The following is a 27,405-nucleotide window of genomic DNA, read 5'->3' on the forward strand; positions in this document are numbered from 1 at the left end:
AACGTATTTTCTGTATTATTGCTAACATGTTGGCATTTTTTTTTTTTTCTAAACCAGGAAGTTTATTACCTTTTTCTGAATGTCAAAATTGAGGTATAGTTCTAGAGGCCAGTAGTCTCCATAGGCAGAGGTCTGTATTTTAGGGATATGGCAAGTCTAATAGCACTTTCATAAATTCTAGGCTTGCATTTGGATTTATATTTTCTTCTTAGTAATTGATTTAATACATAGAGGATGAATATTTTTAAAACATACAGTGACTGATAATAACGTGTTTATTAGAACATGAGGTTATTTAAAAATGTTAAGGAATTATACAAGAGTTGCAAAATAGTTCAGGGTTCTTAATACCCTTTATCAAACTTCTGTTAACATTGACATCTTACATAACCACAGTGCAGTTGGGGAAAATTGGTAAAACTGGCACAGTACTATTGGTAGTTTTAGTGCAATACTTACTACAATAGTACTTTTATACTATTGGTACAATATTATTAACTAATCTATGGACCTTATTTGAGTATCACTAGTTATTTTACTAATGTACTTTTTAAAATTCAAGATCCATTCTAAAATCCACAGTGCATTTACTTTTTGTGTTTCTGTAGCCTTCTCCAATCTCTGACAATTCCTTGTTATTCTTTGTTTCATGACTGTGACACTCTTGGAGGGTACAGATCAGGTATTTTGTAGCATATTCCCGAGTTTGAATTTCTCTGATGTTTTCTCATAATACACTGAACATATATGTATTCTTGGGAAGAATATCACAGATACGATTTTATGCCTTTCTCAGTGTACCAGAAGGTACATGATGTCAGTATGTCTTATTACTGGTGATGTTAATTTTGACATTGTTTTAGGTGATGTCTTCTAGGTTTCTTCACTGTGGTTACTATTTTCCTCTTTGTAATTAGTAAATATCTTATGTGGAGATATGCTGAGACTATAGAAATATTTTACTAATTTTATCTCTTCTATTGATTTGTTAATATATTTCTCATGAAATTATTTATAGTAGTTGTCCCAGGTTGTACAAAATAATCTTTAAACAATCAGAATCTACATTTAAATAATAATATACTGCTCCATGTATAGTGTTGATGGCCCTATAGCATTGTATTACTAATTCTTCTGTCCCATTTTTTATATTGTTATTGTCATGTTATTTTAGTTTTGCAAATGCTATAAACACAGTATGTTGTGACAGTTTTTACTTCAGGTAGTCACTTTTCTTTTAGAACAGTAAAATGTAAGGAGAAAATAATTTTATTTTACTTACATTTGTTAACTTTCTTTGAGTAGATTTAAATTTTTGTCAGGTATCATATTCCTTCTGCCTGAGCTACTTCCTTTAATATTTCTTGTAGGGTAGGTTTGGTGGCAATAAATTCTCCTAGTTTCTTGTTTTTCTGAGAAAGTTTTCATTTCTTCATTTTTGAAAGATGCTTTAAGTGGGTATGGAATTCTGGGTTGACAGTTTTTTCCCCCTTCAGCACTTTAAAGTTGAATGTTACTCTCTTATTTTCTAGCTTGCATGGTTTCTGGAAAGAAGTCTATTTATTTTCTAATATTTGTTCTTCTGGCTGCCTTCAAGATTTTCTCTTTGTGTTTGTTTTTCAGCAGTTTGAATATGATCTGCCTGAGAGGGAGGGTGTGTGTGTGTGTAGCTTTTGTAGTTCTGCTTCATATTCTTGGATCTGGTTTTAAAGATTCTTTTTTCTTTTATTTAATTGAGATTAACATTACATGTAGTTAGCCGTATTAATATGTACAGGTCAGTGGTATTTAGTGTATTCACAGTGTTATGCAACTGCAAGCTCTCTTTAGTTGGTTTTGAAAATTATTATTTTTCTTTTTTCTTCTGTATTTTTGACTTTGTGTATATTAAATACAGTAGTCTTTTTTTTTTTTTAAACACAGTAGTCATAAACAATACAAACTTGAACTGTGTGGGTCTGCTTATCCATGGATTTTTAAAAAAATATAGTACAGTACTGTAAATGTATTTTGTCTCCCTTATGACTTTCTTAGTAACGTTTTCTTTTTCTTTTTTTTAAAAAGATTTTATTTATTTATTTAACACACAGAGAGAGAAATCACAAGCAGGCAGAGAGGCAGGCAGGGAGAGAGAGGGGGGAAGCAGGCTCCCTGCCGAGCAGAGAGCCGGATGTGGGACTCAATCCCAGGACCCTGAGATCATGACCTGAGCCGAAGGCAGAGGCTTAACCCACTGAGCCACCCAGGCGCCCAACATTTTCTTTTCTTTAGTTCACTTTATTGTAAGAATATAGTATATTGTACATAGAACATAGAAAATATGTGTTAATTAACTGTTTATGTTATTAGTAAGGCTTCCAGTCAACAGTATGCTATTAGTAAAGTTTTTGTGGAGTCAGAAGTTGTGTGGATTTTTGACTGTGTGTGGGGTTGGCACCCTTAACTCCCCTGCATTATTCAAGAGTAACTGTAGTTTGATTTTGTCCTACAACTCTTGGATTCTTTTTTTATGTTTTTTCCCCTTCTTTTTTTCTTTGTGTTTCAGTGTGGCTAATTTCTTACATACCTATCTGCAAGTTCACCGATTCTTTCCTTGACTATGTTAATTCTATTGATAAGCCTGTTGAAGATATTCTTCATCACTGTTACAGATTTTTGTTTTTTGTTTTTATCCTCCAGCATAGTTTCCAACTCTGCTTAAATTACTCATCTAGTCTTACATGTTATCTGTTTTTTTCCGTTAGAGCCTTTAACGTATTGTTATTTAAATATACTTAACTATTTAACATATTCAGTAGTCATTTAATATTCCCTGACAATTCTAACATCTCTATCCTTCCTGAGTCTGTTTCTGATGACTGCTTGTATTTGCCTGTGTGATTTTCTGGCCTTTTGGTATGCTTTGCAATTTTTTTCTAGAAGTTGGACATTTTATGTAGGATAGTAGAAACTAAGATCTAGAAATGGACATGCCTTTTTTTATGCTAAAAAGACTTTTGTGCTGGTGTTTTGAGTTGATCTAATTTTGAGTTGAGTTGGGTTGGATTTGAGATTTATTTCTCTTCTGGCTTTGCTCAATGAGGAAGATGGAAGGGTCCTGCTAGAGTTTTGTGCCCCTTCCACCGTGCCTGCTGCTATTTTCCCTTTTATCTCTACCTTACTGGGGACTTTCTCAAGACTGCGAGATTCTTGTGATTTCATGTGTTTAGGGAGTTGACTGGTTTGTGGGAGTTTTTTGTTTAATGTTTTTTTGTTTTTTGTTTTTAATTTTCACTGCTCCCTCAGCTTTTGTTTTTTTCTGTGCTTCAGAGAGGGTGTTTCTTGCAAGCTGCTTGTTACTCTGTGAGCTAGACTGGTTGTGGGTACTGGAAGGCATCCTCTATTGTTCTGGTAATACTTTGTCTTCTGCAGGCATTGAGTCCCTGGGTCTTGGGTTTGTGGCCTTCTCCAAGCTCCTGTCACTCTTTAGGCACCATTCCGAGCCTAGCATGTTTTCCTGCCCCTCTCTTTGGGGTAGAGGATTTTCCCTCTTTTTACTTTTCAGATCACTGTAGATATCACACAGTGCCCTAAGGTGACAATCTTTGTTGCTCTTTCTCCTCTCAGGCTTTTGTTTTGTGAGGGAGATGGAAGGGTCCTGATAGTTTGTGCCTCTCCCATAGCATCTGCTGTTCTTTTCCCTTTGTTCTCTGTTAGTAGAGACTTTCTCAAGACTGCCAGTTTTTTTTTTTTCTGTGAGTACTTGGTGGTATTTACAGAGCAAAAGCCTGTAAGAACTTGCAGATTTCCTATATTTGCCTTAACTCTCATTCGCCAGTACACTTTCACTCTTTACCAATTTGTCAGTCATCCTACTGTAATTCTTACCCTAGCAAGTCAGTGCTCACATTTTGTCTTTCTCTGCATGTTCCTGTCTTAGATTTTAGGCCAGTTGTTCACCCTGTGAATGGGTTCCAGAAAAGTTACGAACTTGGGTGCTCTCTCTTTCCATTATAAGGTTGGAAGTAATACTCTCTTTAGTTCTCTAATGATCCATTGTCATTATTTTGAAAAACCGCTGTCATTTCAGTTTGTTTTTCTTCTTTCCCCAATAAATGTTTAGTAGGTGGTTTTAAAATTTCCAGATGTAAAGCCTTTTTTCTTATTTTTGTTAGTAACTTCTAATTCCATAGTATTAGATTTAGAGAGTATTGTTTATAACATTGCTACTTCTTGAAGATTATGTTTCTTTGTAACCTAACATGATTGATTTTTGTGTTTGTGTCATTGGCTCTTGAGAGAATGTGTGTTCTTTATTATCAAAATGTAGATTTTAATATATATCCGTAAGATCTTCTACCTCCTTTCTTATGTTTTGTCCACTTGATCTGTCTTGTATTGAGAGTGCTATACTTAGTCTACTATTATTAGGTATTTCTGTGTCTTTTTAAATATCCTATAGTTTTCTTTCATGAAGTTGGTTGCTGTTTTATTCCATGCATGCATACTCATTTTTTTAAAAGATTTTGTTTATTTATTTGAGAGAGAAAGTGAGAGAGACCGCGTGCATGCACTAGAGCGGAGAGGGACAAAGAGAGAGGAAGAAGCAGACTCACTGCTGAGAGTGGATCCTGACTCGGGGCTCAAACCCAGGACCCTGAGATCATGACCTGAGCCAAAGTCAGACACTTAACTGACTGAGCCATGTGGGTGCCCCACGCATGCATATTCATAAGAGTAGTAACTTCATTGTGAGTTGTGGCTTTTGGCATTAAAAAGTGGTCTTTGTAAATAAAAGTGACCTTTGTTATATTTAATACTAGATGTCTACTCCTACTCTTTTTTTGTGTCCATTAGCTTGATTTTTTTTTTTTTAAAGCTTTTATTTATTTATTTGACAGAGAGAGAAAGAGCACAAGCCAAGGGGGATGGCAGGCAGAGGGAGAGGGAGAAGCAGGTTCCCCACTGAGCAGAGAGCCCAGCACAAGACTCTGTCCTAGGACCCCAGGGTCATGATCTGAGCTGAAGGCAGACAGACACTTAACCCGACTGAGCACCCAGGGGCCCCCAGTAGCTTGATATATATATTTATTTATTTATAAAATATGGAACGCTTCACTAATTTGTGTGTCATCCTTGCGCAGGGGCCGTGCTAATCTTCTCTGTATCATTCCAGTTTTAGTATATGTGCTGCCGAAGCGAGCTTTGGCAAGTAGCTTGATTTTTAAATAATTTTGTATTTAGTCATTTTGTTATTTCGTTTTAAGTGAATCTCTTGTGTATAGCATATATAGAGTCTTGTTTCATGAGCCAAATTTAAAATGTTTTTTTAACAGTTATGTCCATTCATATTCACTAATGTGATAGATGTGTTTGGTCTCAGTGCTATCATAATATTTTGTAATCATGCTTTGTTGTATTTGCTATGTTTTCTATGAGTTGTATTTTCTTTCCTTTTATTTACAGTTATTTTTTCTTAAATTATTGGTATTTAAGAATGCTTATATGTTCTTGTGGTTACTTTTATACTTGAACTTTTTTAATGCTCTTAGTCTCATTTTCCTTTTTAGCTGTTTACAATGTGATTTATCGATTTTTAAGTATTATTTAAGCCTATCTTTTGCCTGTATAACAGTCAGTGTTCTTATTCTGTTTTCCTTTTTACATTTAAAAAATTACTTTATACTTTTTCAGAGCATTTAAATTTGTCCGTTAGTCTTTCTTCTTGCATCTCACATCTGTTTTAGTCGTGTATATTTATATATTCTTAAAATACTTACCATTGGTCCTTTCACCAAAGTTTTCTTAGTCATCAGTCGGTTAATAAGCTCTTGTCCTAGTAGATTTCTCAAGGGTTGATTACTGCAGAATTCCCTAAGTTCTTAAATGTTGAAAAATTTCTGGTAACCCTGATACTTGAAGCTTGGCTGCATATAAAATCTTTGGTTCATATGTTCTTTAATTTTGCATTTATTTATTTAGGAAAAGCCTTTTTTTTTTTTTTTGGTAAAGATTTTATTTATTTATTTGAGAGAGACAGAGAATGAGCAGGCAGGGAGAGGGTGGGGCAGAAGGAGAGGGAAAAGCAGACTGCCCACTGAGCAGGGAGTTCCATGTAGGGCTCCATTCCAGGACCCTGGGATCATGACCTGAGCCAAAGGCGTGGCCCAAATGACTCTGCCACCCAGGTGCCCCTAATTGTGTTTTTAAAAACCTGCTTCATTGTCTTGCTTTATATATTGGTTTGGAAACTGATACCATCTTAATCTTTGCCTTTTTAAGTTACTGATCTTTGCCTGGAGGCTGTGAGGATTTTATCTTTATATTTGAAATTTAGTAGTGTTACTAAAATATGTTTCAGACTTGGTCATTCTGAATTAATATCCTCTAGGCCTCCACTGATCTTATTATAGATTAATAATATATAATATATATATGATATATAATATATAATATATAATATATATTCATGTCTATTTTTAGAAAGCTTACTTGTAGTTTTTTAAAACTTATTTTTTAAAATTTTTATTATTTTTTTAAAGTAGGCTTTATACCGAGTATGGAGCCCAATGCAGGGCTCAGACTCATGATCCTGAAATCAAGACCCAAGCTAAGGTCAAGAATCGGATGCTCAACTGATTGAGCCACCCAGGCACCCCTCTTAGATTTTACCTTTAAGTTTTAGTTCTGTTCCCTTTTTTTTTTTTTTTTTTTTTTTTTCAGGAACTTGACAATATGAATATGACTACTTTGTCTCTCTTCCACTTTAAGTACTTTATTTCTGATCCTTTTTCTTTTTTCGTTATGTTATTTTCATTCTTATGGTTGTTTTCCTGCCTTTCTTCAATTCCCCTCATGAAATTTTGGTTGGCATCTATTTTCCCATGGGTACCTTGTGACTTATCCTTTATTTCTGAGAATATCTTATTTTTTTCCTTTTTCCTGGGTACTATCAGCTTTTTTTCCTTTCTTCTGCCTTTTTGGTTATTTTTCATGGTTTTAAAATTTTCTGATTGAAGATGGTTTTTCTTCAAATGTTTATTTAAATGTATTGTTTGGAGTATTAATTTACAGCTTTTCTCTGTTTCATGGTAGTTTTTTGGAAGGGAATTTTCCTCAGTAGATACATATGAAATTTCATTTCCCGATTTTTTTTTTTTTGGAATAGCTCATATATATTGGTTGGTTTGTGTGTTTTTATGTTCATTTTTATGGTGATGATATGAATAACAATATTTTTATTTAAATGGCGCCCTCTTCTGTCAATTTAGCAAAGCTCAGATACTTAAGACAGTTTTTTGGTTGATTTGTTTTGGTGTTTGGGGGGAGTTGAAGAGTGATAAAAAGTAATGGGAGCGTTGACTTTATGATTCTCTTTTGTAAGACACTAGACTTTCCCATTTTGCTTCTTTTCCCCTTTACCACTTGACTATCAAAGGGAGCCTTTCACTTTGTTTTTGCTTTTTTTTTCTTTGCAGTAGCTGTGTGTTTTTTTAGACTGCCCCTTTAAGTCATTCCTCCCCCTTTAAATTATGCCTTTATAAATCCCTTTCCTGTAATCTTTGCTATGATCTGTTTATACCTTTTTATTTTTTTATGTATTTTTATTACATTTTTTTAAATTATAAGATTTTAAAATTTATTTATTTGAGAGAGAGAGAGCAGAGCAAGCAAGAACATGAGTTAGGGGGAGCGGCAGGGAGAAGGAGAAGCAGACTACCTGCTGAGCAGGAAGCCAGACACGGGACTTTGTCCCAGGACCCTGGGATCATGACCTGAGCCACTTCACCAGCTGAGCCACCCACGATCCCCTTTTTATACCTTTTTAATGTTTTCAGACAGGCAGAACTTAAGCTCTTAGGCAGTAGTTGAATCTACTTCTCTAGCTGTAGTTGTAATCTTCTCTTAGGCAGTAGTTGAATCTACTTTTCTAGCTTCCCTCTGGAGGCCTGTCTTCTGAGGTAGGGATGGGACGAGGAACATGAGAGACCATATACTGGGAATTGGTAATTTTCCTCTTTTTATTAAAAAGGAAAAAGGAACATGATCAACAAAAGGAACATGTTCCTCACACTTACTTTGAAATTTCAATATTCTCTTTCTGCAAGTCATGTTGAAGGCATGATTTTTGTTTAGCTTTATTTGCACTTTGTTGTTTAGTATTGTTTTGGATGATGTAATAGTCTGGATCCAATCAAGATGTAGAAAACCACACAGTAGGTTAAAAACAAGTGAATTTTAATATAATGAATTATTAACTATGATAAAGGAATAAGTATAAGATATGAGAAAACTCTATATTGTACTTTAGGGTTAAGAGAGAGTACCTAAAGAAGGACAAACTTAGAAGGGATTCAAACATTTTTGGAGAAGTAGTTCAGCCCACTGAACAGGAGAGAAGTTCACTCTTTGGCCAGACCTGAACTGGTTTGTAGTCATTGGGTAAGTACGCTCTGGTGGAAGATGGGGGAGCAAACCAGCCATCAGTAGTGTGGGTATGCAGCGGGCTTGCATGGAGTTGTGAATTCTCTGATCACAGGTAGGACTGGGGACTTGAAGTAGCAGCAGTGTGGTTCCAACCCTCTGGCCGCAGGTAGCCATGCACAGGGACTTGGAGGGGAGGTCAGTGGGCAGAAAACCTCTGGGCAGTTTTCCAGTTGTGAAGGCTGTGGAAAGATTATCTGTAAGCCAAGACTGCATGGTTATAGACAGAACCATGTTCTGGGCTCATGACTGGGGTAGAACTCCATTGGGTGTCCTCACTTCCCACCCATGTTGCCAACACCTGTGCTGCAGCTGGAAGCTACAGGAAAGAGACTTTTTTCTTGGCAGTGTTCTGTAGTCTGTACTGACAAGACGCTGTGCTCATTTTAAAAGAGATGTCAAGGGGGGCGCCTGGGTGGCTCAGTGGGTTAGAGCCTCTGCCTTCGGCTCAGGTCATGATCTCAGAGTCCTGGGATCAAGCCCCACATCGGGCTCTCTGCTTGGCAGGGAGACTGCTTCCTCCGTGCCCCCCCCCCACCTGCCTCTCTGCCTACTTGTGATCTGTCTCTGTCAAAGAAATAAATAAAATCTAAAAAAAAAAAAAAAAGATGTCAAGGAATTTTTTTTTTTTAAATCACCAAACCTAGTTAAAGTATATGTTCAGATCTAAGAGTCAGATAAATGACACAGATGGAAATATTGGATGACAGATAGTTGGGCAGCCTCTGTTGATTTCAGTTACCTGGAAGTCCCACCAAATTTTATATATCTCTACCCTTTTTATTATTAAGCTCTTTTTTTTTTTATTTCACAGATCACAAGTAGGCAGAGAGGCAGGCAGAGAGAGAGAGGAGGAAGCAGGCTCCCTGCTGAGCAGAGAGCCCGATGTGGGGCTCGATCCCAAGACCCTGGGATCATGACCTGAGCAGAAGGCAGAGGCTTTAACCCACGGAGCCACCCAGGCGCCCCTATTATTAAGCTCTTTATTTGGAATGCCATCCTTTGGTGCTTCAGATCTTTATTTCCTCCCAGCATGTCAAAAATTTATCCTGTCTCAGGCACCCTTTGTTATAATCTTGACTTTAGCTTTTCCATTACTAATCACTGCCACCTCTTTTATACTCTTAATTTCAGGTATCCCTCATTCCTATCCCTATCTCATCCCCTTTATTTTTATTTTATTTTATTTTATTTTTTTAAAAGATTTATTTATTTGACAGACAGAGATCATAAGTAGGCAGAGAGGCAGGCAGAGAGAGATGGGGAAGCAGGCTCCTTGCTGAGCAGAGAGCCGGGGGCTTGATCCCAGGACTCTGGGATCATGACCTGAGCCGAAGGCAGCAACTTTAACCCACTGAGCCACCCAGGTACCCCCCACCCCATCTCATCCCCTTTAATAACTTGACTTAGAAAATCCTTTACACACACTAGGATCTATTAATTCATGGGTCCTGTCACCTTTACACTGTCTTTTAGATCCTGTGTATCTGCTTTCCTGAATTCTTTTTCTTTTCTTTTCTTTTTTCTTTTGGGTCCCATCGTTATATTGATACTGCAGGGCCAAAACTTGAAGTCCAGGTCTTCTGACTCTAGATTCATATTCCCATATACTAGAGATGGCAAATAGTTTTAAGTTATAAGCCAGCTCTGTTCAATTTTTTTCACTGTGTGCAAAGACAGTTGATAATGTCTGCCTCAAAAAGTGTATTATGGTTTATGGGATCATGTCCAGATTTAGCAGGAAGAAGTGATATAATTGCTTCTGAATAGCTGCAGTGGACATATATGTCTCATTGTAACTACATTTATTTCAATGTGTCTTAAATATCAGTTGTGATCACTAGTATGTTTAAGTAGCAAATTTAGATTTTGGTTTTAGACAAAGATAACTGGCATTGGTAACATCTCTCTTCCTTCTACTTGCCTTGTTCTATAAAGCTAATATATAATTCCAAAATAATTACACCTCCCTCACTTACTAATTCAAATGAGAAGCCAGCCATGTAAAGATCTGGGGTAAAAACACTGTAGAAACGAAAGAACAAATGCAAAGGCCCTGAGGTGAGGGCTAACGTGTTTGAGGAAGAGATAGAAGTCTGATGTGGCCAGAATGCAGTGAGCAAAGGAGAGAGAATGTTAAAAGTCAGAACAGTAGATAGGGACTTGATTTTATAGGAACCTGTGGGTGAATATTTTGGGTGTATCAATAATATTTCAATTTGATAACTCATAATCCAAAAATGATTTTCTCATTAATGCATGAAACATTTAAGTACATGCTTAAGAATGATACAAAATTATATTGGTTTGGGTTCCAAAGTTGTGTTCTCTTAACAACGGACCTCAAATGACAAGCCACGTAATACATCAAGGAAGAAACAATGGAAAAGCTCCTACTGTTCTGAAGTAATCATGACCCACACTGTCAGTTCTTTTAGTGTCTGTCTCTGGTCATTCAGACTGCATTGATTAGAAGCTCAAAATCTAGAGTTTTACATTAGAATGGAAGTAGTGGTTCTGGCAGTCAATGTGAAAGAGTTACAAGTACTCTGAATGAGTATAATGAGATTCAGTGCAGTTAGTGTATCTGGACCCAGTATTCCTATTTAGGGTGACAAGACTTGATATACTTACACAAAGTATAACAGGATCTTTTGGTCAGTAAATAAAATGAAGTCCAGAATTCCAAATAAGTTAGAAAGTATAATGAGGCCTTTGCAATCCTAGGCAGTCATGAAATGTAACAGAGTCCAGATCTCTAACTTAGTCTGGAAATGTAATGATCCAGCATTCCTAGTTAGTCAGGAAGTGTAATAGTCCAGCACTTAGCCAGATATTGCTTAGCAACTGGTATGAAGGTTTGATGGAAGAAAGGAAACAAACTAATGGTTAAAATGGAGTTTTGGAATCATTAATTTACTCAAACTATACTTTTGCTTGATCTCCTTAAAATTCTGTGTTTCGTAGCTGGATTTTTCTTTTGACCTTAATAATTTTTCTTTAAAAATCTTTTACTATCTGACTTTCTATACTCTCCAAGTATTTCTGTCTCTTATCATACTAATTGACTGATTGAAAATATTGCTTTATTTTCTCCTTTGTTCTTTTTTTTTTGAAGACCTATAGTTCTTATCTTCCTTTTTACTAAAACCTTAAAGACAGAGAAACAAATGAAACCTTAAAGAGAAAGAAACAAATGAACAGGCTTGGTTTAGCCTGTTTCTGCTGATTAATTTGATTTAAAAATGTAATTATACTTTAATTCACAAACAGTACACTGATATTATTGATAAAATTTAAAACTACAAAAGCAACAAGGGAGAAAGTCACTTACAATCTTACACTACGACTTTTGTTTGATATTTTGGTCTATTTCCTGGTAGTCCTTTTCTCCCATTTCTCCTATGCTAATGTATAAGCATGTGTGCTTCTTTATAACTTTTTCTTAAGCTATTTTGCATCGTAAGTATCTTCACTTTTTTGAAATCTATGGATGAAAGAAAAACACATAAAAGTTTTAACTTTAGACAAAATTTTACATGTATTTTTGGGGGTATTCAGGAATCAGTCTGTCATCACAGGTCTTTGCTTTTTTTTTTTTTTTTTTTTAAAGATTTTATTTATTTATCTATTTGAGAGACCGCGAAAGAGTGCCTGTGTGTGAGTGGGGGCAGGGATGGAATAGAGGGAGAGGGACAAGGAGATTCCCACTAAGTGCAGAGCCTGATGTGGGGGGTTTAATCTCAGGACCCTAAGATCATGATCTGAGCCAAAAGCAAAAGTCACACTCTTTTTTTAAAAAATAAATTAATTAATTAATTAATTTGACAGAGATCACAGGTAGGCAGAGGCAGGCAGGGAGAAGAAGTGAAGCAGGCTCCCTGCTGAGCAGAGAGCCCAATGTGGGGCTCGATCCCAGGACTCTGGGATCATGACCTGAGCTGAAGGCAGAGGCTTTAATCCACTGAGCCACCCAGGTGCCCCCAAAAGTCACACTCTTAACCAACTGAGCCACCTAGGTGCCCCAGGTCTTTGTCATGTATTATCATGTGTTATTGCTGAGTTTTGTTCTTTTAGATTTGCAGTGTGGCCATTGCTGCCCCGGATCTTTGGGCTATGCTAATGCTGTAATTCAAATGTAAGGTTACAGTTACCACTACAGTGAGCTATTTTTGTCATAGTATGACACCTATGCACCAAGTGACTGGGTCTGGAGGGATTTCCAGTTTCAGTAGTATGTAGTATCAATACTAGTCTTATCTCAATAACCCATGTTACAATTTTTTACTGACTGAGTAGTATTCCAGTATAGGATGCATCACAATTAATCCTCTATTGATACACGTTTAGGTCTTTTTTTTTTTTTTAAGATTTTATTTATTTGAGAGGGAGAAGGAGAGAGAGACAGAGAGAGGGCGAGCGCACAAGTAGGGAGGAGAGGGAGAAGCAGGTTCCCTGTGAGCAGGGAGCTGAACATGGGGCTCAGTCTGAGGACCCTGAGATTGTGACCTGAACCGAAGGCAGATTCTTAACTGACTGAACCACCTAGGGACCCCTAGTTAGGTCTTTCTTAAATTTTCTGTTACAAACAAAATAGTGGTGCAGTAAATACTCTTATGTTTACTGTTTGACAACTTCCTTGCAATATATTCCTAGACATAAAAATTGCTCAGTCAAATTTGATATGAATTGCCTGGTTGCACTTGAGAAATGTACCAATTTATAGATAACAAAATTTATCTTTGCTAACAGTAGGCATTATGGAATATTTTTATTAGTTATAATTTTTATAAAGTGAAATGCATAGATCTTAAATATACAATTAGAGGAGGGGTGCCTGGGTTGGCACAGTTGGATAAGCCAACAAGTAAACTCTCTTGGTTCTGGCTCAGTCTCTAAATAAATAAATCTTTAACAAGTGTATGCTGTTAGATGAATTTTGACAATTCTACATACCTATGTAAAAAATATCTCCATCAAAATATAGAGCATGTGCATTATCACAGATTGTTTATATTCTTCAGGGATTTATCTATTCAGGTCTTCTGTGTATTAATTAAATTTGGATTTTTTATTTTCTTATTCCACTGAATTATGAGTTCTCTATATATTCTTTATATAATAAATATTCTAGTCCTTTGTCAAATATATTTATTATAGATATTTTCTTCTAGTATAAGGCTCACCATTTCATTTTCTTCTCTCTCTCTCTTTTTTTTTTTTTTTTAAGATTTTATTTATTTATTTGACAGAGCAGAGATCACAAATAGGCAGAGAGGCAGGCAGAGAGAGAGAGGAAGGGAAGCAGGCTCTCCGCTGAGCAGAGAGCCTGATGCGGGGCTCGATCCTAGGACCCCGGGATCATGACTTGAGCTGAAGGCAGACCTGAGCTGAGCTTAACCCACTGAGCCACTCAGGCTCCCCAACCACCATTTCATTTTCTTAATGGTGTCTTTTGAAAAATAGGGGATTTTAATTTTGATGTTCAGTTTATGAACTATTTTATTATTCATGCCCTTATGTCAAGTGAATCTCTAGTTGTTCCAGTACCATTTTTGAAAGGATTATCCCTTCCTCATTAAATTACTTTATCACCCATGTTGAAAATCAATTAAACTTATAGAAATGTTCTATTATATCTCTGAGGAATGGGTTTGTTCATAGTGTTGAAGTATAAAGAATCAGGATCCAGGCTTTTACTATCTTCAAGCTGATTAATTTTGATAAGCCTTCATTAAAAAAAAAATTTTTTTTGTCTTTTTTCTGTATCTTGGGATGGCTAGCATAGAATCTGATTTGTAATATACTCATTTTAAAGCAGAACATGTTCAAGTTTCTCCCCCCCTCTTAAAAATTATTAGTTTTGTCAAATTATTTACTGATAGAGGGATAAAGAGGCTTATAGCCATAGCCATTTGGAAATAGTTGTTAGAAGGACCTGACAGGTAATGAGCATCCTTAGGATACCCCACTCTTCCTTTCTGTGAAAGCATAAGATGCTGTGTGATTATCAAAATCTGATCAAAAAAACTTAGGGAATTTCTCCATTGCTTATATGTATTTGCTGACATTTTTTTGTGTTGTCATGCCAACAGTGATCAAGGCCTTATGAAATTCTGATTGAATAAAACACCTGGAGATACAGTATATAATTATGAAAAAAGACTCAAGTCTGTAAATACCAGACTTCTTGCATACCAGAAAGTTTTGTGTATTTTGAGTGCTTGGGAATATGTGAACTTGGAGTTGGCTATCCTGTAGTGGCCATTTGCTTGGTGTTGGTGTCACTAATACAAACTAAGATAAGCAGACATGTTTCGTGAATACATAGCAACTTGATTTTTGTTGTTTTGTTTATAAAAATAATAGTAGAAATTTAGTTACTACAGAAATGAACTCTCTTCTTGTTTTTCTTGCATAGTGCCAACAAAAAGTGTGCAGTCATTGAGCAAAGGGGCGGCTAATAGATGTATATTCCTTTTTATGAAACAAAACAAAACAATCTTTTTAATTCCCTGCTGTAGAGAGTTCTTTGTGCTCTGAACACATCAAAAAAGATCATCTTAGGAGTAGTTCATCCTATGGTTAAGTTAGTTGAATATATTCCCCCTAGTATTTTAATAATGAACATTTATTTCAGTTGTTTACACCTTGGTAATGAGTATTGAAAACTTAGCGTTAGCTTCCAACTCTACTATCTGAAAGATTTTTCTGTGTTATAATTTTGAATTTGATTTAGGTACTTTTATTGTTATAACTTTTAAAAGAATTATTAGTACTTAATAGTAACAGTGATGTATTTTTTATAGTTAAATGTTTTCTCATACCTGACCCAGTGACTTTGATTTTGTGATTTCACCTGGGAGGTTTTTGAGCAGAGATGTGACACATTGACAGCAGTGTTACAAGAGTTTCACTTTGACAGAAAGTAAATTGGAAGGATATAGAATGGTTAGATGCAGAGAAACCAGTTAGGACAATAATGTGCTTTAACAAGCATTTCATATAGGACCAGGATTTGGGAAAAGAAATAATTGTGAGGGAAGCTTTACAATTTGAAATGGGAAGGGCAGAATGTGTTGTTTTCTGCCTAGTCCTTCCCCTAAAATGGATTCCAAGACTTAAAGCCTGTATTATACCTCTACAGATAACTAGATTTTCTGTTTTGAGAGAAATGAAACTAGGGGAGTAGATGGCTTAAATTTTCTCAGATTTCTAACTTACCTTCAGAAGAGAATAAAAGATGGGAACTTTATAACCAGAGACATAGCTATTTCCAGATTTACATAGAAAATACCTTATTTTTTCACTTGAAGAAACCACTCCCTAAAAACACAGAAAGAAGGTTATCACTCAAAAGAAGCATAAAGACAGAAAAAAAAGGTTGGAAAACCCTAGTTTGAAAAAACAATAGCAAAAAGCTTCAACTGTCTAAACATGCTTCTTATCAAATTCATAGGTTTTGAAGTTTTGGTTTTGAATTTTTCTCACTGGGGCACACGCTGTGGCGAAGGTCTCCTTGTTAGTGTTATTGCAGTTCCATGCTTAAATTTAATATTTGTTGAACACTCAAACTTGTTCATTTGGGAGCTTTAGAAAATACCTCTCCTGTACTATAAGGATGCTACTGGTGCTTATTACCTCAGACAGTCAAGAAATCTGGAACACTTTGGTAACAAAATTGATACGAAATCTGAGAAGTGCCAGGGATGATCACTTTTCTTCCTGTCATGACAACTTTATTTTCTGCTGTTGGAGGACAGTAGAAACAACTGTTGAGGCAGCTGTTGCCAATGCCATTATCACTCTCTAAGTTTTACATAATGCTTCCACCGGATTTACAAATCTGTTGGGAGGAAATGTATTGGTTTTCCCCATTTTGCCCTTTGTATTTTTCCTGCTACATTGCACTTTAGTATTTCTAATAGCAAGTATATTAGTTTCCTAGGGCTCTTTTAACAATTTGCCACAAACCTGGCATCTTAAGAGAAATTTATGAAGAGAAAAGGAAAAAAGAAAAAAGGGGGGGAAAAAAAAAGAAAACAAACAAAAAACCTCACAAAAACCAAGAGAAATTTATTCTCTTACAGTTCTAGAGCCCAGAAATCCAAAATCAAGGATCTAGGGAGAATCCGTTCGTTCTTGCCTATTTTAGCTTCTGAGATCTTCTCCTTGTGGTCTTTGATTTGTGGCAGTGTAATTTTATCTACCTCCAGTTTCACATGGCCTTCTTCTCTGTGTATATTTTTTGTCTCTGGTAAGGATACCCTCATTAAATGAAGGATAATAAGAATACCCTCATTAAATAAAGGATACCATCATTAAATGTAGGACTCACCTTTTTCCAGTACTATCTCAGTCCTTACCTTGTATCTATGAAGACCCTATTTCCAAATAAGATCACATTTTGAAGTTATAGGTTGACATGAATTTTGTTGGTATGCCATTCAACCCACTGCATGAAAGTGCTGACAATTTGAGATAACTCTTATTAGTGGAGACCTTGTTTTCTTATGATCATATTCGTTTGTTCAACAGACATTTAATAAACCCCAACATTATACCAGGGGCAGGTTTAAAGGAAGATGGATTAGGTTATTTACTCTTAAGGAGCTCTCAGCGTAATTGGAAGGCAGATACAGACCTCCATATCTATGATTCAGTGTGACAAGCAGGGTAATAGAGGCCTATATTCAATGCTGAATACACCCCTGTATTTGTTGTGGAGAGACCCAGTAGGTATAAGAAAAGAGGAAAGACTTCACAAAAGAGTTGACATTTGAATCTTGAAGGAAGATAAGGAAGTTACTGAGAGAGGTAATAGCAGATGTAAAGGTACTGTGGATTGAAAGAGTGGCTTAGGAAACTGCAGGTTCTTTAAAGTGCCACTGGATCTTAGAATGTATTTGGAGGAATGAGAATGAATAATAAACTTCTGTTTTTTCACAGCATCAACATCCTGATCCTGGGTTGCAGTAATCCTATGAACACTGTGGCAAAGACAATACTCTAATAAATTTTCAAATCCCTTTTTATGTTACTCCTTCCTGGGCAAACAGAAAGGTTGATTTTTCTAGCTCTTTTGAGGTTAGATGGGGACATCCCTTCCCCTTTCCTTCACTTTTTCCCTCCTTTCTTCCTTCCTCTTAAGCTGTGGTCAGTGATGGAAACTGTATTGATATGGTGGAGTTACAATATTGGAGTAGCTGACTCACTGAGTCCCCACATGGAAGACAGCTGTCCTGGAAAGTTGCCCATATATTCAGCGGGTTTTGTATGAATGAGAAATAAACTTTCTGATACACCAGAATTGGGGTATTATTTATTACCACAGCATAGCTTATCCTATCCAGCTATATAATGTTTTAAAACTTCCTTTAAATATCCCCCAAATTAAAAATAAGAAATGACAGAGGAAGCTAGTCTCTAGTTTTATATTTTAAATTGAAAGTATATTTCAGATGTAATTGTATATTTCAAATTTATCCCCCTTTTTTATAATTATATGTCATGAATTCATTTTATAAAATTTTTAGAAGTACAGAGCAGCTCTCTCTCCATCTAGTTGTAAATAAATACTGTTAATAATTTGGCTTAAAAAGTTTCTCCCCCAGATTATTCTCTTATAAACTATTTTTAATATTTCTTTTTAAATGTCATAAAATATTATTACAAAGCATGAGTTTGAATGGCCTCACCATAACCTTTTATGGACTATAGTATTTAACCAGCCTCCAGTTATTATTCATTTGATTTGTTCTGATTTTTTTTTTAATTAAAAATTTTTTTTTTAAGATTTTATTTGTTTGAGAGAGAGAACACTAGCAGAGGGAGAGGGAGAAACAAACTCCTGGGTGAGCAGAGAGCCAGACGTGGGGCTCAATCCCAGGATTCTGAGATTATGACCTGAGCTGAAAGCAGATGATTAACTGACTGAGCCACCCAGGCGCCCTCTTCTGATTTTTTATAATATAAACACCACAGAGAATATCCTTATAGAAAAATCATGTAAAAAAATTCTTTATTATTATTTCCTTAAACCAAATACCTTAGCATAGAGTTGTTGGTTTAAAGGGATCTCTCTCCTTGAGAGAGATACTCCTTTTTAATGCTTTTGATAGTATATCAAATTAATCTCTAGAAAGGCTATATCTGTATGCAAATATAAGAAAGCCTTTTCATTGATTCTTATCAAAACTGGATATTTTTGTGTATGTGCACATGTGCATGTGAGCATTTAGCAGTCTGATAAGTAACCATGTTATCTTATTTTGATTTTTATTTCTTTTGTTGAGATTTTGACTGCCCCATATGTTGCATTGGTCATTATACTTATTTCTTGTGAGGTTTATATCCATTGTCCGTTTTTTCAGTTACTTAAATATATTTTAATTAGTTCTATAATTCAGTCTACTGAAGACATGGAGTATTTTTTGAATTAATTTTAATTTTTTTTTTTTTTTTTGTTATTTTTAAAAAACTTACTTATTGGTCAGAGAGAGAGAGAGATACCACAAGCCAGGGGAGTGGCAGGCAGAGGGAGAAAGCAGGCTCCTCAATGAGTAAGGAGCCAGATATAGAACTCAATCTCAGGACCCTGGGATCATGTCCTGAGCTGAAGGCAGCCGCTTAACTGAGCCACCCAGGAATCCCAGGTTTTTTTTTTTTTTAAACAGTCATATATGTGCACTTTTTTTTTTCCTTATTTTGTCATTTGTCCTTTAAATTTATTTATGGCATTCTTGGGTGTCACAGTTTCTATTTTCATGTGGCCAAATCTGTCAGCTTCTTTTTTATTTTTTCCTTTGTTAGTATGCTTATATAGGACTTTTTACTACAAGATCAGATTAAACATATGCATGTATTTCTCCTAGCACTATTGTGTTTTCTTATTTTTTGATATTTAACTCGTTAACCCACATAGGTTCTGTTATTATGAAATAGCTATCTAACTTTTTTCTCAGTTAATCAGTTGTTAATTTAGTTAATCAAGAACATTTTTTTAAAAAAATTAGGACCATTTTTTTTTGTTTACAACTCCTGTGTTTTCTTTGACTTTAAATGTTACCTTTAGCTTTTGTTGAATTTTTCTGTATACTAGGGTTTCTTTTGGTCCCTTTGATTTTTGAAATCTGTTCTTGAACTAGCTTGAAGTGGTTTTCCTTAAGGCAACTTTATAATACATACTTATTGTGTATGATAGACAAATTTTTTTTTCATTACACTTCTTCTACAAAAATGTTTTGCTTTTTTCAACTGTTTTTTTTTTTTTTTTTCCTTCCAGATGGGTTTTAGAATCATTTTGTTTAGGTTACAAAAAATATTGGTACTACTCTTGTAATTTCTTTGTTCTTGTAAGGTAACTTGGGAAGAATTGGCATAATTCCAATAGTCTTTCCATTCAGGGATAGCTTCCCATTTCTTCATATTTCCTTTTAATTTTCTTTAGTAAAATTTTAGATACTTTTATTTTGAATGAGATGAGAAGCCGTTGGAGTTGGTAAATAAGAGTTTGAGCCCAGGAGGAAGCTACAGTACAGAACAGCTTATCTGTGTGATAAATTAGTAGTGAATTTTGTTCAGATTATAAAATGTAGGTTGGTGAAACTTGGAAGTGTTTTATAAAAGATGTACTAGTTGCTGAAGTGGTAAATCTAAATTGATCTAGTTAGTGGTCAGTCTGAATTGATCTAATGATAGTCACAAAATTTATAAGAACAATCTTTTTAAATGTCTCTGTGTCTTAAATGACACCCTTGGGATCATGAGAACTTTAAACAGACCGTGTTTAATCTAAATTTCTATGACATGGATGCAGTCACCTTCTTGTCATCCTGTCTGACCCTAAAAGGGACATAGTAAGGTGCCAAGGTTTGGGTAGTGCATGTGTGCTAGATTCTAATGACCAAATCATTATTACTTTTGTTACCTTGCAGTTCTTTTCAAGCTATTAATAATGCTTTTTTATTTAAAATTATTTCTTTTTAAATTTTACTCACATTCAAGAGCAGTTTGGCTCATGAGATTTAAACAACGGACTTGCTGGCCCTTGGTTTGTCAATAATTGGCAGCTCAGTTACAGGATGCAGTATATCTGCCCAGATTTAGAAGAAACAAGTGGAATAGGAAAAAAGAGAAGGGTGTGTGGGTAGTTTCTTGATTTTCTGAGGTTTCCACTCAGTATTACGAAATGCTCTGAAAGAGGAATGGACTTTTGGAAAGGGGTGTTGCCTTTAACTGCCTTTAATCCTGAGTTGCAATCTCAATTTCCTACTTACCCTGGCACATATGCCCGTTTTCCTCTTGTGGAATGTGTTGGGGAACACAGCAAATGGGTGTCAGCACTATTGAGGTTAGGATGTAATGAGAAATAGCTTATTTGAGGGTGAATCAGTTTAAGGTTAACAGCACACAGTGTTAGTAGTTCACACAGTAGGTAACACTGTAAAAGCCAAACTGAGCCTTTACTGAGTAAGTAGTTAAAGGATAGTGCCTTTTTTGTGTATTTTGCCCCACCAGACAACAGATCTTTCTGACTTTCTGTTTCCACTTTTCACCTTCATGTTAGAGTATGGCTTCTTGCAGTAATGCACTTCCTTTCTTTGCTCCCTTCCACATTATGACTGTATCACACTACCTCTTTGATAGAAGTGGTTACAGGACTTACGTTCCTGTGGGCAAGTTTGAGAGTTCCAGTTGCTCTGCATCCTTCCCAGTACTTGGTATTGTCACTTTTTTATTTTTATACTTTTTCTTAAACATGTAGAGACATTTCATTGGGGTTTTAATCTGTGCTTCCCTGATTACTAATGGTCATTTGGGTATGCTCCTGAGTACCCATTTAAATCTCTTTTCTGTTGGCAGTATGTGTCTTTTTCCTGTTGATTTCCAGGAGTTCTTTATGTTTTTGGTTAGGAGCTCTTTGCTGAATGTGTTGTAAAGATCTTCCATTCTGGGGTGCCTGGGTGGGTCAGTGGGTTGAAGCCTCTGTCTTCGGCTCAGGTCATGATCCCAGGGTGCTGGGATCAAGCCCCGCATCGGGCTGTCTCCTTGGCGGGGGGGGAGCCTGCTTCCCCCTCTCTCTGCCTGCCTCTCTGCCTACTTGTGATCTCTGTCTGTCAGATAAACAAATAAAAATCTTTAAAGATCTTACATTCTGAGGCTTGCCTTTTGCTCCTTAATGGGGTCCTTAATGAGGAGGAAAGACTAATTTTAATGCAGCTGCATTCATTTGTATTTTTCATTTATTGAATTTGCTGTTTTGGGGTCCCATGTTTTAAAGAAATCTCTACCTAGTCCAAGCTCATGAAGATGTTCTTCTACATGTTTTCTTTAGAAACTTTACTGTCTTTGTCTTTTATATCTAGAGTGGTAGTTTACCTGGACTTTTGTGGTTGTATGAGATAGGCTCAGGTTTGTTTGTTTTTTGGTCATGGGTATCCATTTGGCTTACTGTCATTTACTGAAAAGACCATTCTTTCCCTGGCTACAGTGCCATATTTCTCATAAATCAAGCATTCCTACATATGGGGATTTGTTTCTCAACTGTTACAGTTCCATTGCTCTATTTGTCTTTCCTTGCTTTAGTACTATCCTGTTTCATTGACTGTAAATTAAAAAAAGGAATATCAGTAATCTGGTGGGGGTGTAGATTTTTAAGCTTTGTCCTTTCCAAGATTGTCCTGGCTGTTCTTGATCTTTGTATATTAAACGTATTTATAATCAGGTTATCAATTCATATAAAATAATCTGCCAGAATTATAATTGAAATTATATCGAATTTGAGGATGAATTTGATGAATCTGAAAGAGAATTAACATCTTTATAGCATAACATCTTCAGATCCACTCCATTTTTTGGACTTGTGTTTATTTTTTTTTTATAAAGATTTTATTTATTTGACAGAGGGAGACACAGCAAGAGAGGGAACACAAGCAGGGGGAGTGGGAGTGGGAGAGGGAGAAGCAGGCTTTCTGCTGAGTGGGGAGCCCAATGTGGGGCTTGATCCCAGTACCCTAGGATCATGACCTGAGCCTAAGGCAGATGCTTAAAGACTGAGCCACCCAGGCACCCGTGTTTATTTTTTTAATTATCTTTTTTTAAAATGTTGTATTAGTCACCATACAGTACTTCATTCGTTTTTGATGGAGTGTTCCATGGTTCATGGTTTGCATATAATACCCAGTGCTCATTGCAATATGTACCCTCCTTAATACCCGTCACCGGGCTAACCCGTCTCCCTGCTCCCCTCCCCTCTGAAACCCTCAGTTTATTTCCTGGAGTCCATACTCTCTCATGGTTCGTCTCCTCCTGATCCCCCCCCCACCATTTTTCCCTTCCTTCTAATGTCCTCCATGCTATTACTTATGTTCCATATATAGGTGAAACCATATGATAATTGTCCTTCTCTGCTTGACTTATTTCACTTAGCATAATACTCTCCAGTTCTATCCATGTCAATGCAAATGGTGAGTATTCATCCTTTCTGATGGCTGAGTAATATTCCATTGTATATGTGGACCACATCTTCTTTATCCATTCATTTGTTGAGGGGCATCTCAGCTCCTTCCACAGTTTGGCTAGTGTGGACATTGCTGCTATGAATATCAGGGTGCATGTGTCCTTTCTTTTCACTACATCTGTATCTTTGGAGTAAATACCAGTACTGCAGTTGCTGGGTCAGAGGGTAGCTCTATTTTTAACTTTTTGAGGAGCCTCCATACTGTTTTCCAAAGTGGCTGTACCAACTTATATTCCTACCAACAGTGTGAGAGGGTTCCTCTTTCTCCATATCCTCTCCAGCTTTTGTATTTTCCTGCCTTGTTAATTTTTGCCATTCTAACTGACATTGTAAGGTGGTACCTCAGGGTGGTTTTGATTTGAATTTCTCTGATTGCGAATGATGGTGAACATTTTTTTCATGTGTCTGTTAGCCATTTGTATGTCTTTTTTAGAGAAATGTCTGTTCTTGTCTTCTGCTCATTTTTGACCTGATGATTCGTTTTTTTTTAAGGTGTTGAGTTTGAGAAGTGAACTTGTGTTTAATGTCTCTAGTACACTTTTCTGTTTCTCTTTGTTGTAATTCATACTTTTTCATTAGATATTCTCTAGATACATAAACTTTTCTGATAATGTTACAAATAGTGTGTTTTTAAGTTTTCATTTATTTTTTTCAATACGTTGAATTTCTTTTTCTGGCATATTTCCTGCTTCAAACCTCTTGTACAGTGTTAAAAGGAGTGGCACTAGAGGGCATCCTTGAATTATTCCCATTCTTACAGACAGAGATTTCAGTGTTTAAACTAGAAGTGATGTTACTTGTAGGTTTTCTGTAGCAATTGTTTATGAAGTTAAGGAAATTTCTCTCTATGCTTAAAAAAAATAGCAATTTTAATTAATATCGAGGTTTATGAAGTGCTTGCCCTGCATAGATTGAAATGGACATAGAAAATTTCTTTATTCTGTTAATGTTGTGAAATACACTGGTTGACATTTGAATGTTGTATATTATTTTTCATTTAAGTCTGGATGTAGTTTCCTAATGTTTTATTTAGGAATTTTGCATCTGTGTTTTTGAGAGAAACTGGCATATGATTTTCTTTTCTTACAGTGTTAACATATTTTGGTACCAAACTTATCTGGCTTCATAAAGGGTTGCTAGATTTAGCAAATAAAAATTCTATGTATACTTATACTAAAAAATAGTTATTGCTTTTCTGAAATTCACAATTAATTTGGCATCCTGTATTTTATCTGCCAACATTGTTCATAGGTCAAATTAAGAAATGTTGCATCTCTCTTTTTCTAGAAGAGTTTATGTAAGATTGGTGTTTTCATCCTTAAATGTTTGGTAGAATTCATCAGGGAAGCTGTCTGTGCCTGGAATTTTGTTAGCTTTAGATCTAAATATTTCATTTTTGAGTGCTCATGTAAATGATACTATTTTTAATTTCAATTAGGATTGTTCATTGCTGGTATATAGGGAAGTGAGTAACTTTTGTACAATAACCTTGTATCCTGCAAGGGTATACAGTGTTTGTTTACTATATGTTCTTTGTTCTTAATATGATTGTGATAGAGGTTAAACATGAACCCCTGATTTTTTAAAACCTAATATAAATGAAGGGTTTAACTATTTTCAGACAAAGCAAGGATGTTAGAACAACACTTACTATCCATTTACTGTTTTTTTTAAGTTTTATGTAATTTGTTATATGTTTTAATTCTGTATACATTTTAAATCCTGTAAGACTTCATTATTATTTTATACTGTCAATATGCATTTAGATTTACTGTCTGTGTACTCTTTCTGTTGCTTTTTATTCCTCTCTGCATTTTCTTCCATCTCATGCCATTTTTCTTCTGTTTGAAGGACATCTTTTAGTTTTTCCTTTTGTGTGGGTGTATTAACAAAAAATTCTCTTTTTAAATATGTTTTTGAAGTGTCTTTGTCTCATCTTATTATTTTTCCTAACTTCAGTTTTGAAGAGTATTTTTTTTTCCTGGAAATAGCATTATAGGTTAAGAAAGTTTACCTTTTTTCATTACTTTGAAGACATTTTCTTCTGGCTTCCATTGTTTCTGGGAAGAAAGCAGCTATTGTATTTATTTTTGCTCTTAGACGGTAAACCTTTTCCTCTTTGGCTGCTTTTAGGATTTTCTCCTTCTTAGGTTTTCAGAGATTTAACTAATATGTGCCTAAGTGCAGCTTTCTTTTTACTTATCTTGCCTGGAGATCTTAGGGTTTATTTAATATGTCTCTTAATGTCCATCAATTTTGAGGAATATTAGTACAGTCCCTTTTATAAAGGTTGTGTCTTATTCTCTCTCTCTTCTAAGTCTGAAATCTAATTACATCTGTGTACTATCTTTCACTCTGTCCCATAAGTCTTTTGGTCATTATTCCATTCTTTTGTCTCTCCATGCTTTGCTTGGATAGCTTTCCTTTGATTTATTTCATATTCACTAATTAATTCTTTCTTTTTTCTTCCTTTCTTTTCCTTCTTCCCTCCCTCCCTCCCTCCCTCCCTTCCTTCCTTTCTAGATTTTATTTATTTATTTGACAGAGATAGAGACAGCCAGAGAGGGAACACAAACCAGGAGAGAGGGGGAGGAAGAAGCAGGCTTCCAACTGAGCAGGGAGCCTGATGCAGGGCTTGATTTCAGGACCCTTGGGATCATGACCTGAGCTGAAGGCAGATGCTTAATGACTGAGCCACCTAGGTGCCCCTAATTATCTCTTTAATTAAGTCTAATCTGATGTTAAACCCACCTACAGAGTTCTTAATTTCAGTTTTATTACTCAATTTTTATTTCCATAATTTCACAGGTGAGAGGGTGAGAGGGGTGAGAGAGAGTATAGGTCAAGTCCTATCAAGAAGTTCTGGTGAATACCCCAGACAGTTTCATTTGGGACCTTGATGGGGTACATCTAAAGAATAAGGGTAAACTGAAAGTAGACCAGCACTCCAAAGAAATGAGGCCCAATTTTGAATCATCTCAATCTTCAACTACAGTAAGATTATCTATATTTTTGCCTAGATGTCTTTCAGGAGTAAAAACCAGTTGAACCCCAAATAGATCTCTCAGTGTTTTGTTTCCATTGATCTACTCAGTGAAAAAACAATAAGGTATGCCATAAGTAAAAATTGGACTGAAAACCTAGAGAAGAAGGCAATAGAACCAGATCCATAGGCAATCTAGATGTTTCAATTACCAGTCAATTTTTTAGAAATATATTATTACATGACATAGTGGAGAGTTTAATCAGAAAAATGGAAACAATAAAATTTACAAGTATTCATTTAGAATTCACATGGATATATTTATAAGTATATAGATAAAATTTTGAACATGATTTTTTTAGAAGTAATCTTTGTTAATGTTTTGTGCCATAATTACAGCAGTATGAATAATTAACTCAGTATAGGTAACATACAGTGTTATATTAGTTTGGAAAGTATGCTTTGTGTGATTTCAGCGCTTTGCAATTTATTGATACTTTCTGTGACAGGCTGACTCTAATATGGCTCCCTATGATTCCTGCCTCTGCATATTTATGCACTTGTTTACTACTGTTCCCTCACTTTGAGTGGGATCTGTGATAGATCTTCCTTGACTTATGTTGGGGTTATGTCCCAATAAACCCATAATAAGTTGAATATATCGTTAAGTTGAAAAATACTGTAAGTTGAAAATGCATTTAATACACCTAATCTGCTAAACAGCATAGCTTAGCCTAGCCTACTTTAACACTCTCAGAAACTTAGCTTTCAGTTGGGCAAAATCATTTAGCACAACGCCTGTTTTATAATAAAATGTTGAATATCTCATGTAATTTATTGAATACCATGCTCAAAGTGAAATAATGGTTGTATGTGTACAGAATGGTTATAAGTGTAATCACAACTTTGTGATTATATAGCTGATTGGGAGCTGCAGTTTGCTGCCACTGCCTGGCTTCACAAGAGAGTATTATACTGCGTACCACTAGGTCAGAAAAAGATCAAAATTCAGAATTTGAAATACAATTTCTACTGAATGTGTATTGCTTTTGCACCGTCATAAAATCAAAAAATTGTAAGTTGAATCATCTTAACTTGGGGACTGTCTATACAACAAAGTGATGAGATATCATTTCTTTGATTAAGTTACATAGGATTTAACTTCTGTCTTGCTAGAGACTTTCTTGTTGGCTTTGATGAAGCAAGTTACCATGTTGGTGAGGAATAATGGCAAAGAGCTCCAACAGCCCAAAAGTAATGGAATCATCCCCAAAACCATATAAAGGAGCCTGGAAATGGGGCTCCTTGTCCTCCCTGCAACATCAGTTGCAGCCTTGTGAGAGACACTGAAGCAGAGATCCCAACTAAGCCATGCCTAGGTTGCTGACCAGCAGAAACTATGAGATAACCAGTATTTATTGTTTTAAACTGCTTAGTT

The 27,405-nt window shown here is 35.7% G+C and overlaps 1 non-coding gene across 1 annotated transcript; it reads right to left on the minus strand.

Annotated features, from left to right (window-relative positions):
* Window positions 1-5,078: 5,078 nt before the first annotated feature.
* On the minus strand, window positions 5,079-5,183 carry LOC116863054. Its single transcript, XR_004381758.1, has one exon. It is a non-coding gene; the product is annotated as a U6 spliceosomal RNA (small nuclear RNA).
* Between the last annotated feature and the right edge of the window lie 22,222 nt (window positions 5,184-27,405).

This window comes from Lontra canadensis, unplaced genomic scaffold (genome assembly GCF_010015895.1).
Source record: "Lontra canadensis isolate GAN:19392208 unplaced genomic scaffold, GSC_riverotter_1.0 scaffold488, whole genome shotgun sequence".
Taxonomy (NCBI): domain Eukaryota; kingdom Metazoa; phylum Chordata; class Mammalia; order Carnivora; family Mustelidae; genus Lontra; species Lontra canadensis.